The sequence below is a fragment of the Pinus tabuliformis genome, chromosome 1_2 (genome assembly GCF_031772625.1).
Source record: "Pinus tabuliformis cultivar Carrire ecotype Pingquan chromosome 1_2, CPIR1, whole genome shotgun sequence".
NCBI classification, from domain to species: domain Eukaryota; kingdom Viridiplantae; phylum Streptophyta; class Pinopsida; order Pinales; family Pinaceae; genus Pinus; species Pinus tabuliformis.
The window spans coordinates 850,475,100-850,490,936 of NC_142298.1; positions in this window are offsets into that span (position 1 = coordinate 850,475,100).

The window sequence follows — 15,837 nt, forward strand, 5'->3', positions numbered from 1 at the left end:
ACATATATTCATTGCCCAGGAAACGAAGTACTCCAGCAAATATACCCTTTATGTGTCAGCGGTTACACTGACTGTGCTACGTCAACACATTCTGATTTGTATATTGAAAAGAAAAGGGGAATTGAAGAGATCAGGGGAAGACGAAGGGTCATGGCCTGAGGCATAAGTATTACCCCTAGATAGGAGGGGAGGTATTTTTCTTCGTTTGGAGAGAATACCTTTCATTTATTATGAATAAAGAAGATTATTTGGTCAATGAGGAGCCTTTGGTTTCAGATTTGAGGTCCTTTGCCTGTATGTGTTTTGAAACAGGGTGTTGTTGCTGGCATAAATACAAATGTGTTTTGTTTTTTTGCATATTGATAACAATACAGCTTATGATTAGCCTTGGTTGTTTGAATGTAATTCTTCATCGTAGTTAATTCATAGGCAGTCCCTGATTTGAAACTATGGTAGACATCAGTTGCAAGCTTTATTTGTATAAAAACAAATGTGTATTCTTGTATGAGTGATTGGATTGCAATTTAGATTTGATGCACCCTTGTTCTTATGTGAACCATTAATTGATTCGTTTGGACTTGGAATTTACCTATGATGTTTAGCCTCTCTTTTGTTATGCTCCTACAGGATAGATTAGGATAGTTAGGACTAGATTAGAGTAGTTAACAGTAGTGTAGATATGATTTGATGCATATAGATTAGTTGTTTCTTTTGTTGATTTAATTGAAGTTTTCCTCCAAGAAGTAATCTCTCAACACCTATAATAGTTCACGGGGTCCTTTAAAACCCATTGGAACTAGCCACTCCAAACGAAAGTAGATCTAATTGGGGTCTGTGATCAAGTTAGTTCCCCTTGTTGGTATAGTGAAAATTCGCCATGTCAACACGACCAACATGGATGTTTACCACGTGCAAGGGAGGTGGTGGTAAATGTGGTCGAGATGATGGACCTTATGGTACATTTCAAAGAAATGATGGCAGGCTATGTAAATCTTTGTAGGAAGCCTATCATGCAAAGTGATGAATGATACCTTCCCTGTTGACGGCCACCGAGGTGCTGATTCTGGTGGGAAGTTGTTGACATACCTGCAACCTCAGCGGCCAATACCCCAAGTGAAAACATATTAATAAAGCATATGTAAGTTTAGATGGACTAAACAAGATGAATCGAAAAACAAGAGAAGGCGCAACTGAAGTGGTACTCTGAGCATGCGGCGGGCCCAAAAATGAGTTTGGGGTTGAAATGGAATGGAGGGTACCATGATGAAGATGATGTGGTCTTGATCCTTGTGTCTCTCATGGTTTTGAAAATGGAGGTCATGAGCTCCTATACTGGGCTCCGGAAGATGACAAAGAGGGTGATATATAGGGAAAAGTGGGCCATATGCCACCTCATTTGTACTTTCTATTTTGGGAGATCAAAGTTGTTCCAAGAGTTGTTTCCTTCCATTTCGGTCAATATGTGCACTTAGGTAGCGCACGAGGAGAGACAAGTTAGAACACACAACCCTAACTTTGTCATTTTGGTAGACTAGGTTAGGTAGGTCGTATAGGGGTGACCTATACAACCCTTTTATGGTAAAAAGAAAATTGATTGCGTGGGCGACTGGGTTTTATTTGTGTGGTCTCCACGGATTTCTCAATGATGTCCATGGAAAATCCGCAGGTGTTGGATGGTCAGATGCACTAACAGTGTGACTTAGGGGAAAAAAGGCATGGGATCGTTGGTTTGATGACCCCACAGTTAATCCATCTAAGGTCATGTCGTCTACGCGCCTGTAATGTCAATAGGCGCGTGAAAGGTGCATCTACTTAATGAGAAGACGCATGGCCTGGTATCTGGTGTCGTCATGGATAATGGTTTGATAGGTGCATGGTCCATGCATATGTTCGAGAAACAGACATGCAGCCTGCTTGCCTGCTATTGGTATAAATGCATGGTTGTGTGAAAATTCTTTTTCGCGGCCTAGGAAGTTATTTTTTTTCTTTTGACATCCTTGATGGAAAGGTGGGCATGTTGTGGAGAGAGTGCGGCTGGGAGACTCTATGCACATCAATTAGAGGGGATGTTGTTGCTTTTAGGACTCTAGTAGTTTGGGGGTTTCTAAAGTTTCTTCAAAACCCTATTCTAATGTCGCATGATGTATTCCTGCACTTCCTGATCCAATGTTGGGATGTCGACTACCAAATATTCATCATCAAATGAGTTGATCTACCTATTTCTGCTAAGGTGGATGTATACTTTGTTACTAGGTTGGTGCCTCATGGGGAGGTCTTACAGGTGCCCCTACCAAGTGGGCAAGTAGACATTCATGTGTGTGTAAGGGACCAATGTGGTCCCAACCCTATTGATGAGGGGTGTATCTATGTTTCTTCCATCATAGATCTCGCTGAGCGAGATGCGGTGGCGATGATTGTACAGATCACTGGATTGGAAGCCCCTCACTCCGTGCCAGGGCCTCATATTGCTGTGTTATAAATACTAAAGACTAGCCACTTGTTTGACTAGGCCAACTTTGTGTATAGCGATATGGTGTCCCAGCTTACACAAGTGTGACAAGGTTAGACACAAAGTTTCTACTAAGTGAGCATTTTGTGCAGTGTCTTATAGGATAGGGTAGTGATGCTACGACCTTTTTTAGCAACCTTTGTAGGCCCTGCTAGATACCCACTAATTAGGCGGTGGGAGACAGTGATGCAACAGGTTGGTGGCAGTGGGCAGGGAGTTATTGGAACGCCACTATGGAGGGTTGGTTCAGATCCAACCCTCAGATGATTCTAGAGTACCCCTATCATAGGTGGAGTTTTGATTTTTGCATTTGTTATTTTTTACATGTATAGATAAGATGCATTTTTTGATGACTTTGATACCATGTATGTTTTCTTATAGATGTGGGACCTTAAGGATGACCATTGACCTACTTGGCAGGCAACGATCCTTGTCACATGGGTATTGTTTGCACAGTTGTTCTGCTATAGTGACGAATAGATGTCGGGGCTCAAGAGGAATATGAGAGACCAGCGCAGCACCATCAGCTAGATATTGGTGGTCCCTATGGAGAGAGAGGTAGCTCCTCTACCTCAGCAGAGATGATCAGGTTGTGGGAGTGTGCCGAGGTGGCAAATGCTCAGTCAACGGCTAAAAAGGCTCAGGTACAAGTTATAGAGGCTCAACTGAGGGACTGAGAGGATGCTTGGGGTCAGGAAGTCACCCTAGCATGAGGGATGCCCAAGGAGGGGTAGGCTAGTTTGGGGGGAGGACGATGTCGAGACATTTCTAGCACGCAACATAAGGCATCCAACTCTTTGTCACTTTATGATGGCGGTAGCAACTGTGCATCCCCTTCTAGTACCTGATGTAGTAGTGGGACCTCCGCCAGGAGGTGCAGGGGCACAACCCTAGATAGAGTTTTTGTATGTACCAGGGAAATCACCCATTATGAGGATGCTCCCTTATTTTGATGACCTATTTTTCCTGGCCTTGAGCCAGTGGATGTATATATTTTTTGTACTCATATATATTTTTTTATATACACATATACAAGATATGATTTTTTGTGGCTCTTATGATGTGCCTTGATGTGCATGCATATATACATGTGATTTATGTCTCCATTTATGTGATGGATATTATGTCGATGCTTCATGTTTCTTGATGGAGGTATATATGTGATACTTACTAGTATAAGATGTGATTAGCTATGCAGTTAGCTATATGATTTTGATTTCTTGGTATATGCATCAATGTGATATGATCGAAATCATGGGCTAACCTTTGTGCATGAAGATATTTCCAAAGGTAGCATGGATTGTGAAATTTGAAGGTTCTATTGAAATGCGATACAACATGTTGGGAATCAAGGAATACATGCAGGTGATTGATACCTAGATAGGAGGCATCAACCAAGAGGCCTATGACAGCATCATACTCGCTTGATTGTTATTAGCCAACTCTATACATAGTCCATTAGTGATACATGTGTGTTTGGGAGAGTATATGGCATAGGCTGCTGCTGCGAGTTTTTGTGATCATCAAGAAGCACCATCAATGAACCTGTGGTGATAGGCGCGCGAATGATTCATCTATGACACATGATGAGAGAAAGGTTTTATAGTGTATCCATGATGAATTGGTCATGATAAAAATAAGTCATGGTGCATACATTTTCATTCTAGGGCTACTTGCAATGTTATAGATAAAATTTATTAAGATAGAGCCCATTGACGAGATCTTTGAGGAAGTTCCCATTGGGCTATGCTAAGATGTATGCCCCCTTAAGGAGGCAATGTTTGACAATGTAAGGGCACTTCCATCAATTCTCAAATTTCCCTAGTCCTAATTTTTCTTTGGAAACATCGTAACGAAGGACTAACTCCCCCTTAGTAAAGGAATGGGGCATGACATTACGGTCAAAAGTGGCTTTCATCCACTTTTTGTGTGCTTTGTTATGTTGAAGAGATTCTAATCAACTTTTGTCGACGTGTTCAAGTTGTAGCAACCTTTGTTCTAAAGGTGTATATTCAGTGAGAAGTTTGATGGCTGAGTGAAAGGTAGGTATATTATGCTCAATGGGGAGGACAACTTCGACCCCATAAACTAACTGGAAGGGTGTGAAACCTGTAGACACTTTGACCACTGTGTGGTACACCCACAGGGTTGAAATCACCATATGGTGCCAATCTGTTTTGTGGTTGTTCTCCATACGCTGCAACATTGTTTTAAGGACTTTGGCCAAAGCTTCTACCTAGTCATTAGAGTGAGGGTAGTATGGGGAAGTGAAATCGTGGGAAAAACCAAGGTGTTGTGATAACTCCTGAAATATTTTGTTCTCAAAATGTTTGTTGTGATTGGATACCAACTCCTTGGGAACATCGAACTATGTTATGACATGGTTAAATAAAAATCGTGCAACGGTTTCTACGGTGTTATTGTATGTGGGCATGGCCTCTGCCCATTTGGTGAAGTAGTCAATGGTAACCACAATGTACTTATGGTTTCCTGATGATGGGGGATTGCAGGTCATGAATTTTATGCATCATTTGTAGAAGGGGCCAACAATGATGACCGAGTGTAGGGGAGTTGGTGGGGCTTGCATCTTATGAGTGTATCTTTGGCACTTCTCACATATCTTGACTGCTTGAATACAATCATGGAAATGGGTGGGCTGGAAATAACTAGCACGAAGGAATTTTTGAGAGGTGGCCATCATTCATAGTTTTCTTCCACAAGCCTTGTTGTGGAAATCATTTAAGACATGATCGACTTATTCATGAGTGAGGCATTGACGGAGGATGGTGTCGACGCCTCGTTGATAGAGGACATCCCCTAGAAGGAGGTAGTAGGGGGCCTGATGGTGTATTCACCTCTGATCATCGTGAGTAAGTTGAGATTTGAACTTTTGAGTTCGTAAAAAGAGGGGGACATTGACATACCAGGGGTCATCTGTTGATACTAAGAATAGAAGTTCGTCAGGGAATGCATCATTAATGGGATATCCTTGGGTCTATGTTGGGAGATCAGTGATGAACTCAATGAGGATAAGGGCCTTCTTGGTCTTGTGGGAGGCAAATTAAAGATTGAATTCTTGCAGAATAGTGACCCATCGAACATATTTGTGGTTCATCATATGACAAGTGAGAAAGTATCGCATAGGGTTGATATTTTCTACTATGGTGGTGGTTCATAATATTATGTAATGTCGAAGCTTCTATAGAGAGTGGACGAGGGCTAAGGTTGTCTTTTCAGCTGGCTCATACTTCAACGCAGGCCTAGAGAGGTTCTTGCTAACATAATATATTATGTTCTCTCTATTATCAAGTCCTTCTTGGACTAGTACCCCAGTGATGGCTACCCCAAATGCTAAGATGTATAGGATATAGTCCTTGTTATGATTAGGAGGGATAATTGAAGGTGCCTTAGATAATGCATCTTTTAGGGCTTCAAATGAGTCTTGTGACTCCTAATCCAAATGGAAAGGGATATCCTCATGAAGCAGGTGCAAGAAACCATGCGTACAATTGCTATACTCAAGAACAAAGCGCCATAAGAAGTTGGCCTTACCCTACAAGCTTCGACATTGCTTTAAATTTTTTCAAGGTGAAATTTCCTTGATGGCCTGGACCTTTAGACGGTCGACTCTAATACCTTGTTTGGAAATAATGGATCCTAGTAGTTGTCTTTCATTAAAGCAGAAGACACGTGAGAGGTTTCAAGCGTAGGTTATATTGCCGACATATTTGAAACACCAAGTGAAGGTCCTCCAAATAGTCATCACTCTTTTTGGACTGTATAGTATGGTTGTCCAAATAGGTGAGAATGAAATGAGCTATATCATGGAAGATATAATTCATGGCTCGCTAGAAGGTGGCCCCAACTTTTTTAAGGTCAAAGGTCATGACTTGATATGAAAATGTGCCTCATGGGGTTGTGAAGGCCATTTTTTATTGATCAGTGTGGTGAATCTGAATCTGATTATACCCAGAGAAAACATCCATGAAGGATAGGGCCTCATGACCTACACAAGAATCGATAACTTGGTCGATGAATGGTGTAGGGTAATTGTCCTTGGAGCATGCTCTGTTCAAATCATGAAAATTAGTGCAAATTCGTATGGTGCCCTATTTTCTCATGATGGGTACAGGGTTAGAAACCCAAGATTTATAAGTGATAGGATCAATGAAACCAACTTTGTGTAGTTTCTCAATTTCCTTCTTAAACGCTTCGATCTTAGAGGGGTGTAATTGACATAGTTTCTGCCTAATAGGGTGGGCATTAGGGCTAGGTGTCAATATGATGTTCCACAATGGTGGGACTGATGCCTGACATTTCAGAGTAATCCCATGCAAATATATCCCTGTATTCTTGGAATAGGGCAGTGTATGAGGCCACCTCTTCCTGAGAGCAAGCCATCCCCAGTGAGATCTCTTCAACTATGCCAGGTTTGTTTGAAATATTGACCTTAATGGTAGGTGAAATATTTTCCATGTTCCCTTCCTCGAATGCATCTGGTGTTGGGATGGGATTCTTAAACCAATCTACCTGTCCTAGAGGCAGGAAATATTTTGATTCTATGGTACAAATATCAAGGCTAGGTGTGTCAGTAGGTACAAATGCTTTTTCAGGTAGAAAGTATGAGCAATGGTGCATGGCATCCCATGGACATTCAGGTTTCATCATGGCTTCTAGAATAGCTTTGTCTAAGTGAAAATGATTATTGAGTGTTGAATTGGATTGTTCAAGACCTTGAGGTTGGAGTTCAAGCCTGGTTATGGTGGTCGATAAGAAAGAATATGATTCGGTGGTTGATGTCATAGAACCTAGTGAATTTGACAATGTGAAGATGGGATGGGTATCCACTGTTAGGGATGATACCACAAGTGTGGTGGGTTTACTAGTCTCGAAACTAAAAAATGATGACCAGACAACACGAATCATGGTTCCTACGGATGAGGAAATGAATCGTATGTGATGATGTGTGTCATTAGCATTAGGTGGTGGTAGAATTTCCATAATGGTGGGTTGATAATGAGTGGGAGGAAGTTCTTGCAACTTGGGTGGTGTCTGAGGGGAAAACTTTTCTTCCTCATGATGTGGTTGATCTTAAATCATAAGTTGTATAAATGTTTGCAATATATGACATGTATCAAAATTATGAGAGTTACTGGTGCAAATACTGCACATAGAACTATTCCTAACACTATAAATGGTGGGGGTGTTAATATCGTCCATAGCATGATATGATGACACTTGGTTGGCTTCATGAGGTGGGGAAATCCTGGGTGCCGACAGCCTCTAGATCTTAGTGTCAAAAATAGGTGCGTTCCCAATGTGAGGTTGTCTCAATGTTTCTCTCGGGGAAGGTACTAACAGTTTCATGTATGGTGTGCTTGAGAGAAGATGTGACACTGATGGATCAAATGTATAGTGTGGTTAGGTAGAAGAGTATGGACCAATAAGAAAAATAAGGTTGTATTCTTGCCCAATTCCTAACATTTATTTATCATACGGTTGGGTCTTTCACATAGGACGCACATGTTGCGTGATTTTGACAAAGTAGCGTGAGGTAATTTTGCTATCCTTCTAGATATAGACTAATTGTAGTGGTGGTTGAGATGTTGATGGGTGCCTAACTTTGGCTCAAGTAGGGTTTTTTCTTGAATACACACAAGATGGACCTAGATCTGTCATCCCCCACTAGTATGGTGTTATCCGAGAATTGGGTATTTGGTTCGACTAGATCGAACTTCTCAGCGATGAATCACCGTGTGAATCCCAACAATTCATGGAATTGAAAAAGGTGTGGGAACCACTTGGTATGATGGTTTCCTAAACAAATGTGGAAGTTATGACACCTGCATCTAGGTTTGTTTCTCAGGTTGGGGTGTAGGTTTATGTAATACCTCCTAAATTCTCATAACTCAAGGCATTAATTTATGAAATGATATGGTTCGTCACATAAACCGCACATGGAGGTATGTTCGAGTGTCACTCATTCTGGTTGTCTCTATGCATGGCGAGAGGTTGAGGAACTGTAAGAGGTATATGAGCAAGAATCTTCTTCCCTCATGACATAAAAAATTGTCCTAGAGCCATCATCTGCTAGTAGTGATGGGGTCACGGTATTGGCTTGGGTGACTGTACCTAACGCATCACAATATCAGGGGATTTTGGGGAAATGATGATTTTAATGCCTGTATTATGTGCGTATGGTGCATGCATGATTTATCTGCAATTCCCTATAGCGAAAAAGTGTGGTCTTTTCTCCAACAAGGTGTGGAGGATTTGTGGGTGCTTTTGGGGCATGTAGAAGATATTTTAGATCGTATAACTCAGGGCACATATTGGTGGCATTCCCAACTACTTCACACAAAGCACAATTTGTAGGTACCCTTGATGAGGAAGTGATTGAAGCTTCCACCTTCTTTCCTTTTTTCTTATCCCTTTTTCTGGCACTGACTAGTGTCGATGCAGGTGTTGCTTGTTGTAGGGTGTTAACCTAAGGAGGAGGTACTAGAATGACGCTTGTCAAGGTGATACTTGAGATTTCCAACATGGAATGAGGGGACAAATACCATATTTATTTCACCATAGCCATATTGGGAAACGAGATCATTGTAATGACTTGGTGCGAGGCAAAACGAAGTGTAGGGAAGAAGAAGGGTGTTTGGGTGATATCATATGGTAAGGATGCATGATTAGGAACAAAATTATTTTTTCTATCTGAAATTGGTTCCTGATATTGATGGGTGTTTTACGAACTCATCATGCACACCTGGGCATTCCTGGCTGGAGGGATATCCTCTATTGCAGGTGGGTCTCCTGGGAATGTACCAAGGAGTGTTGATGGATTAAATTGTCTGGGGCTGAATTCAGTGTAAGCTGTGACCAATTCAGGAGAAGATACAATGAAAGGTAGCACACCATTAGGTGTAGTTAATGTCTTCTTATCATAGTATGTGAGTTGGTCAATTGTAATAATTTTCCCTTCATGGGGGGACATTATTACCTTGAATACGAAAAATGCTACCACTAACCTTTCGTACATATATCTTTGGCAAAGAAGCATCTTACAATCCAAATATGTGTCCAATACTTTGGTATCTATGACCACATTTTTAGTGGCCAGTTATACTAGAACACCATTGTATAGGCCTAGGGTAATGGAAGGGTGCCCATCGTACACTCTGCGAGTGATGTCAAGTGGTTTGAGTTCAAGGGATCCAAGTTTTTTCCAAATATTTTTGGACATCATACATGTGAATTCCCCCTCGCTAACTATGAAACGGTGGATGGTGATATTCTTGACTGAGACATGAATTTGAAAAGTGATGGTTGATGGTAGATGTTGGGTGGCTTTATCCAATTCAAAGACCATTAAATGAGAATCGACATGATTGATTTCTCCTAATGTAAAATTAAGGCTTTCCATTGGGTTAGGAATGATTGCAAAACTTCCAATGTTTACATAGTTGAAGGAGTTTGGGCTAAGTCATAGGCTATGTTATAGTTGTAAGAAACCTTTGAGTTCTGTCTAGCTTGCCGTAAAGGGAATTTAAACATATTTTCGATGGGATCTATGGCGTACCAAGAAATTATCAAAGGTGTTGTAGGTGTTGTAGTAGTCGAGGTGGAAGGGTTGGTTTCTAGTGGAGTGTCGTACTCTCGGTTGCATGTCTACAGGGGAACATCTTCTCCTTCCATGTAAATGTCATAGTTTTAGGCACTATGAGAACTTCCTCTAGAAGGGTTCTAGTGTTGTTCGAAGTGTTCTTTCTATGTATTTACCACTCTTGATGAGGGAAGGGATGTTGCATCACTATCATTTTTTGGTTTTTCCCCCCTTTCCCACCACTTTAGTTCCTCTGTTTCAACTCAAGAATTTAAGGACAATGATGGGTGTAATGAACATATTCACCAAAAATGACAAAAGCGTGATTAGTCTGTAGACTCGTATTAATTTTTTTCCTTTGCGGGTTTTTATGTATAGGTCCTTGGTTTTGGTTCTAGTTGGGCTTTGCCGCAACCAATGCCCATGGAGGTTGTTGCTGATTGCTACCCCTTGGCCAGGCTCTCCCTTTGGCTTTCTCTTTTGTTTTTTCTTAGCAACATTAGGTGGGTTAGCATTTTTCAGTTGCTCAACTGATTGTTGTTGCTGAGAAAGATAATGTTGCACTAGATTAACCCCTGCATTAGCTTGTGCTGGTGGTTTATTCTGTTGAGGTGCAGGGAAAGAGAGTTATTGATTCCTTTTTCCCTAACTAGTATATGATTTATGAGGAGGAATTGCTTCCATGTTCCTAGGGGGGTATGGACCACCCTGTGTCGAAGGGTATTGGCCACCCCACGTGGGCTGATATTGGTTAACCAACATAACAGGATTTTGCATAGCAATAGGTTGTCCAAGGTAATATCCTGTGTCGTGTGGTGGTGTTATGGAACTAAATGGTTGACCATTGTAATTGTATCTAGGGTACTAGAAGATGTTTCCATATTGATTTTCGGCTATGGTCTTGTTGTGCTATTCAATATGTTGACCATTTATTTATATATGAATGTCTTAGGAAATTATTGTATAAATAATGGGGAATCTTTAAATTTTTAAAACATAGCAAAATAAGACATTTTAGTATTTTAAAAGGACAAATTTTAACTCATTTGAATAAAAAATCCAAATTTCATTGGTTGGAACAACTAGAATAAGCCTGCCTTAAACAAATCCCGACGTTTTCACATTTCGAAAGTCCTAATGAGTAACTCCCCATTTTATCCATTTGAAATTTTGCAATGCGATAAAATATAGTCCCCGAAAACAAAACATAATTAAGATTTAAAGGCCTTAATTATTGTTAACATAGACACTCTATATCAAAACTTGCATGCATCACAAAATTTATAACGAGCATGATATATAAAAGCCTTGGGGACCACTTTGATTGCGATATGCGATAATGTTTCTGGACCCAATATAAAAATTAACACAACTCCATAAATATGTCTTGTCCGGATGAATCCCAAATCGTAAAAGGCAGGTCACTCCATTCACTTCCAATCTTTCGATTGCGATAAATCTCTTTGTAAAAAGACACGACTTTAATAAAATCATATGAATAACTCAAAGAAAAAGTGTGTTTGGTAGAGCATCAGTCATGCCTGCCCCATGGCCACATCATTCACCAAGATTTCACAATCGCAAAAGGACTTAGCTTATAACCATCTCCCTCTACTCCAAAACCTCTGATTGCGATATTCCAATCATCACATCGCAGCCTTCCAATACCCAAAATACTGATATAATGGTATCATTATTGTATATCGAGAAAACAAATGGAAATAGGTTTTAAATTATTGTTTGAAATGTTTTTGTGATATGATCTATTAATAAGATAATAAATTATCACGTGAAGCCATGATTTCAATTATTAAAGACTTCTAATGGTATTTATGATTTAAATCCCCAAGGTGATTTGATGGCCTGTATATATATATTTCATATTTGTTCACATTTAAACTATATTTGCCATCATTTTAAAACCTGTATGTTCAAACAATCCCACATTTCAAACCTATTGCTCTTCATTCCTTTTTGTTTTTTATTGCTGGTTAAACTTGAGAAGAAACAATGTAACATGATCACCAAAGCAAAGAAAAGAATCAAATCCATGGAGACTTTGTAATCCACACCTTCTTCTTTCGATGTAACAGACATTCCCTTGTTTTCCTAAGACACTACATGCATGATAGACAGTGAAACATCCTCGTGGGAATCCATCTACCAATTTCTTGAAAGTGAAGGACCTAAGGTAATTCTGAGAGTGGCAACGATGGATTTTTCTTCATCTTTTGAAACCTCCAACTATGAAGCAACAAATCTTTTCTTCACAGTATCATTGCTCAACCCAAGATCCTTCCTTACAACGATATGGTGAAATAGATAATTAACATTATCAATATCGTTGATATGACATTCTTGACTTCAAGAAAAACAATCATCGGGTCTTTTACAGCTGAAAATTTGAAGAAAATGTACCATATACCAAACACACATAAGGTCTATGGCAAAGCTTTCCTCGGACATATTGCAAATGAGAATGAGGTAGAATCACATCCAATTAAACGATGGAGATCCTACCCAAACAAACAAATTAAATCATGAAAAATCGGGTATGTACTATATATCTTCTCTTGCTACTCCCTATTATTATATCGCAACTATGATGTGTAAGCTATTCAGGCACCCTAATACAACTAAATTCCCAGTCAAATGAGTTCCTCTTATTTAGGCAACAATCAATTCTTATATAATGGATTGGGGCACTATCCTTTCAAATAATATTTCCTCCCAAATCTGAGAATTTAAGCATCATCAATATGTTACTACCAGAGTGGTTCCACCATTCTTTATGAGCGCATATATCATGGATGTAGTATGTTTCACTTCAAATTTCCCAACCATGGGATGGAAATGGACCATTCAAGATCCCACTCCTATCCATATATATCATAAAATCTTGTGGGAATCTAATTTCCATGCCCATTTCTATAAAATTTTCCAAGGAGTCATGCTGCTAATACACCAAGCCATTTTTGACAAAAGAGCCCCAAGACTATCTGAAGAGGCCAAAATTGATTTCATACCAGTAGGCAAGTGGTTCGATGAAGAGATATTCACCTATGTTAGAGTCTATGGAAGTCTGACACCTCCTCATGTTCTCCCATTATATGTCCCTGATAAACTACTGGATGGAGAAATTTCCTATCAAACTATAGGGAATGGATTGACAAAGACCCTAAAGGAAGCCGATATATATCTTTGGCCTTCATTCCCTATAACATGTGGTGCATATTCTCTACATGATTTCAAGCATGCTTTGCTTGAAATTGATAATATTACATGTTTAAATCTTGCTACTATTCCTGGCAGACAGTTTGATCCTAACAAAGTTGCACAAAATTTTACTGCCCAAGTAAAAATCAGGCAATTCAGTCATGAAGATGATGACTATGATGACCTATTTGAATCTGCCAAGGTATTTTCACAAGTACAACATCTGGCTATGTTGAAACTGAATCCAGAAAGGGTAGCACAATTCAAAGAATACAAGGAAAGAAGACTACAAAACATCCCTTTGGATTTGTTGAGGATTCCTCAAGCGATTGCCCAAGAAGAGAAGGATTTAGAAAAAGGTTCGGAGTGGGGTTCAAAATAGGGTTCAAAGCAAAATTCATAAAATAATTCAAGAAAGAGTTTAGAACATAATTTTGAACAGGTATTAGAGTGGGTTTCTAAGGATATTGAAGTGGAAGATAAATAGAAATTCATACTGATAAAACACCCTTCAATAATGAACTGGAAGAAGCCTAGAAGCAATTTGATCAGAATCTTAAAGGATAGCAAGGGGCAGAAAATATTGAGATGGAGTAAACATTTAGCACACCCCAGAACACTAGACAGAGCTCATTTACTAATAGGGCTTTTGATAAAGTTGTCACTACAAAGGAAATTGGAATCATCTTGACATTCCCTTCATCGAAATTGTCCTTAAAGTGGAAGAAATACATCCACTTGATGTACTTCACAATCCCAAACATCGGTTTGTGGTGAAAAGATAGAGGAAAAGGAGAAGAACATACACATCATCAACAGTCATTCCTGGTGATATACCAATCGACATAGTATGGAAGGATACACAAACTGATAATTCAGAGAATTTGACAAAGTTGTCATAGTTTACAAGTGCCTATGCATCTGCTACGATTGATAAAGCAGCATAAGTTCAATAGTTGGTCAAGGAAAAGGAAGTGTGAACTCAATAGTTGGAGCAACAATTCGCAGAGGAAATACAAAGTATTGATCGACAAGTGAAGACAAAATTGTGTCAACCCCATCAGAGCTTTGATCAATTAAAGCTCCAACATCAGGCAGAGACCAATACTAAGAATGCTCAAATCTGACAGCTCCAGTTTTCACTTCATCAACTGAAGGACAATCCTAAAGTGGAGGACTTTATCAAGGAAGCATTGGAGATAAACACTCTGTTATCAAAGAAAAAAGAAATCTTTTATCAAAATTTATCTATCATCAATCCACTATGTGTTAAAAGCGATTCACTGATAAATCAATCATTTGATCTAAAGGTGACTTTCAATGACATTGATGATAAAATATTAGGATTTATAACATGGAAGGATACACCAGAAGGTAGAGTAGAAGACCTTCCCAGATTAAAGGAATCGCACAAGGAAATCCTCTTTACTGATTGGGACATTGTGTTAAAATAGGAAGAAAGAGCAGTCTCCAAGGAAATTGATGCTTCCAAAAACATCATTGAAACTATCAATGATAACCTACATAATTCCAACCTGATTCAAGAATGCCCACCTAGTAATCTTCCTGATATCAAAGTCCTGGAAAGGAAATGGAAAGAAAATTCAAAATCAAAGGAATAAGTAACTAAAAAGTTGACCAAACTTGACTGGGAGATGTATTAGAAATATCTTTTGAATCCACACAGCCAATGGCTAATGCTTTGTTTCCTTGCTGACGCATCCACTCATATGCTTCCTACGCTTTTAGATGCAGTGTACATTGGACAACTACGCATGAGGACATGTCAGCCCCCTAAATTTAAGCCAATGATGGATATTTACAAGCTCAAGTAGTGAATGAAAGAATGTACACAATTTCATTCATGAGCTCATCATTTCAACAACTTCTATTTCTGTATTATTGTCTCTTATTTTAAGGAGAGTTGTTTCAACCTCCTTAGCACTTTTCATGTATTGTCTATTTTTATATTTTATTTTTTCTATATAAACCCTTTCATGTCTACAAAGAAAGAGTACCCAAATTTTATAAGGAAAGAATTTGAAAGCTTGCACTTCTGTACTTTCAATTTTATTTTAGAAGAATGATCGGATCAGGGTCCTGAAGTTTTGTAGAGAAGGTTTTGGAAGATTGCACTTTTGTACTTTTGGAACCATCTTAATGAGAAAGACTAGATCAAAACTATTTCTTTCATGAGAAGAGTAATATACATCGGGTACTTTTATCATTATATTTTTGTTTTATTTATGAATTGATTGTCATTCCTCTTTATATTGTTTATTATATGTATCTTTTCTAATGCCGTTTTGTATTAATTCACTTTTGAACATGCTAAAATTTTCATCCTTAATACATATATACGCGATTTTTGAAATTTATTTGATTGCCATATGAGTTTCATAAATTATTTTTATTAACAAATTAATCAAAATAATTATCTTAAAATATTTTCATTTCAATAAGTGTTTGATTAATATTTATTATCGTGCACTAAGGAAAATTATTATAGATC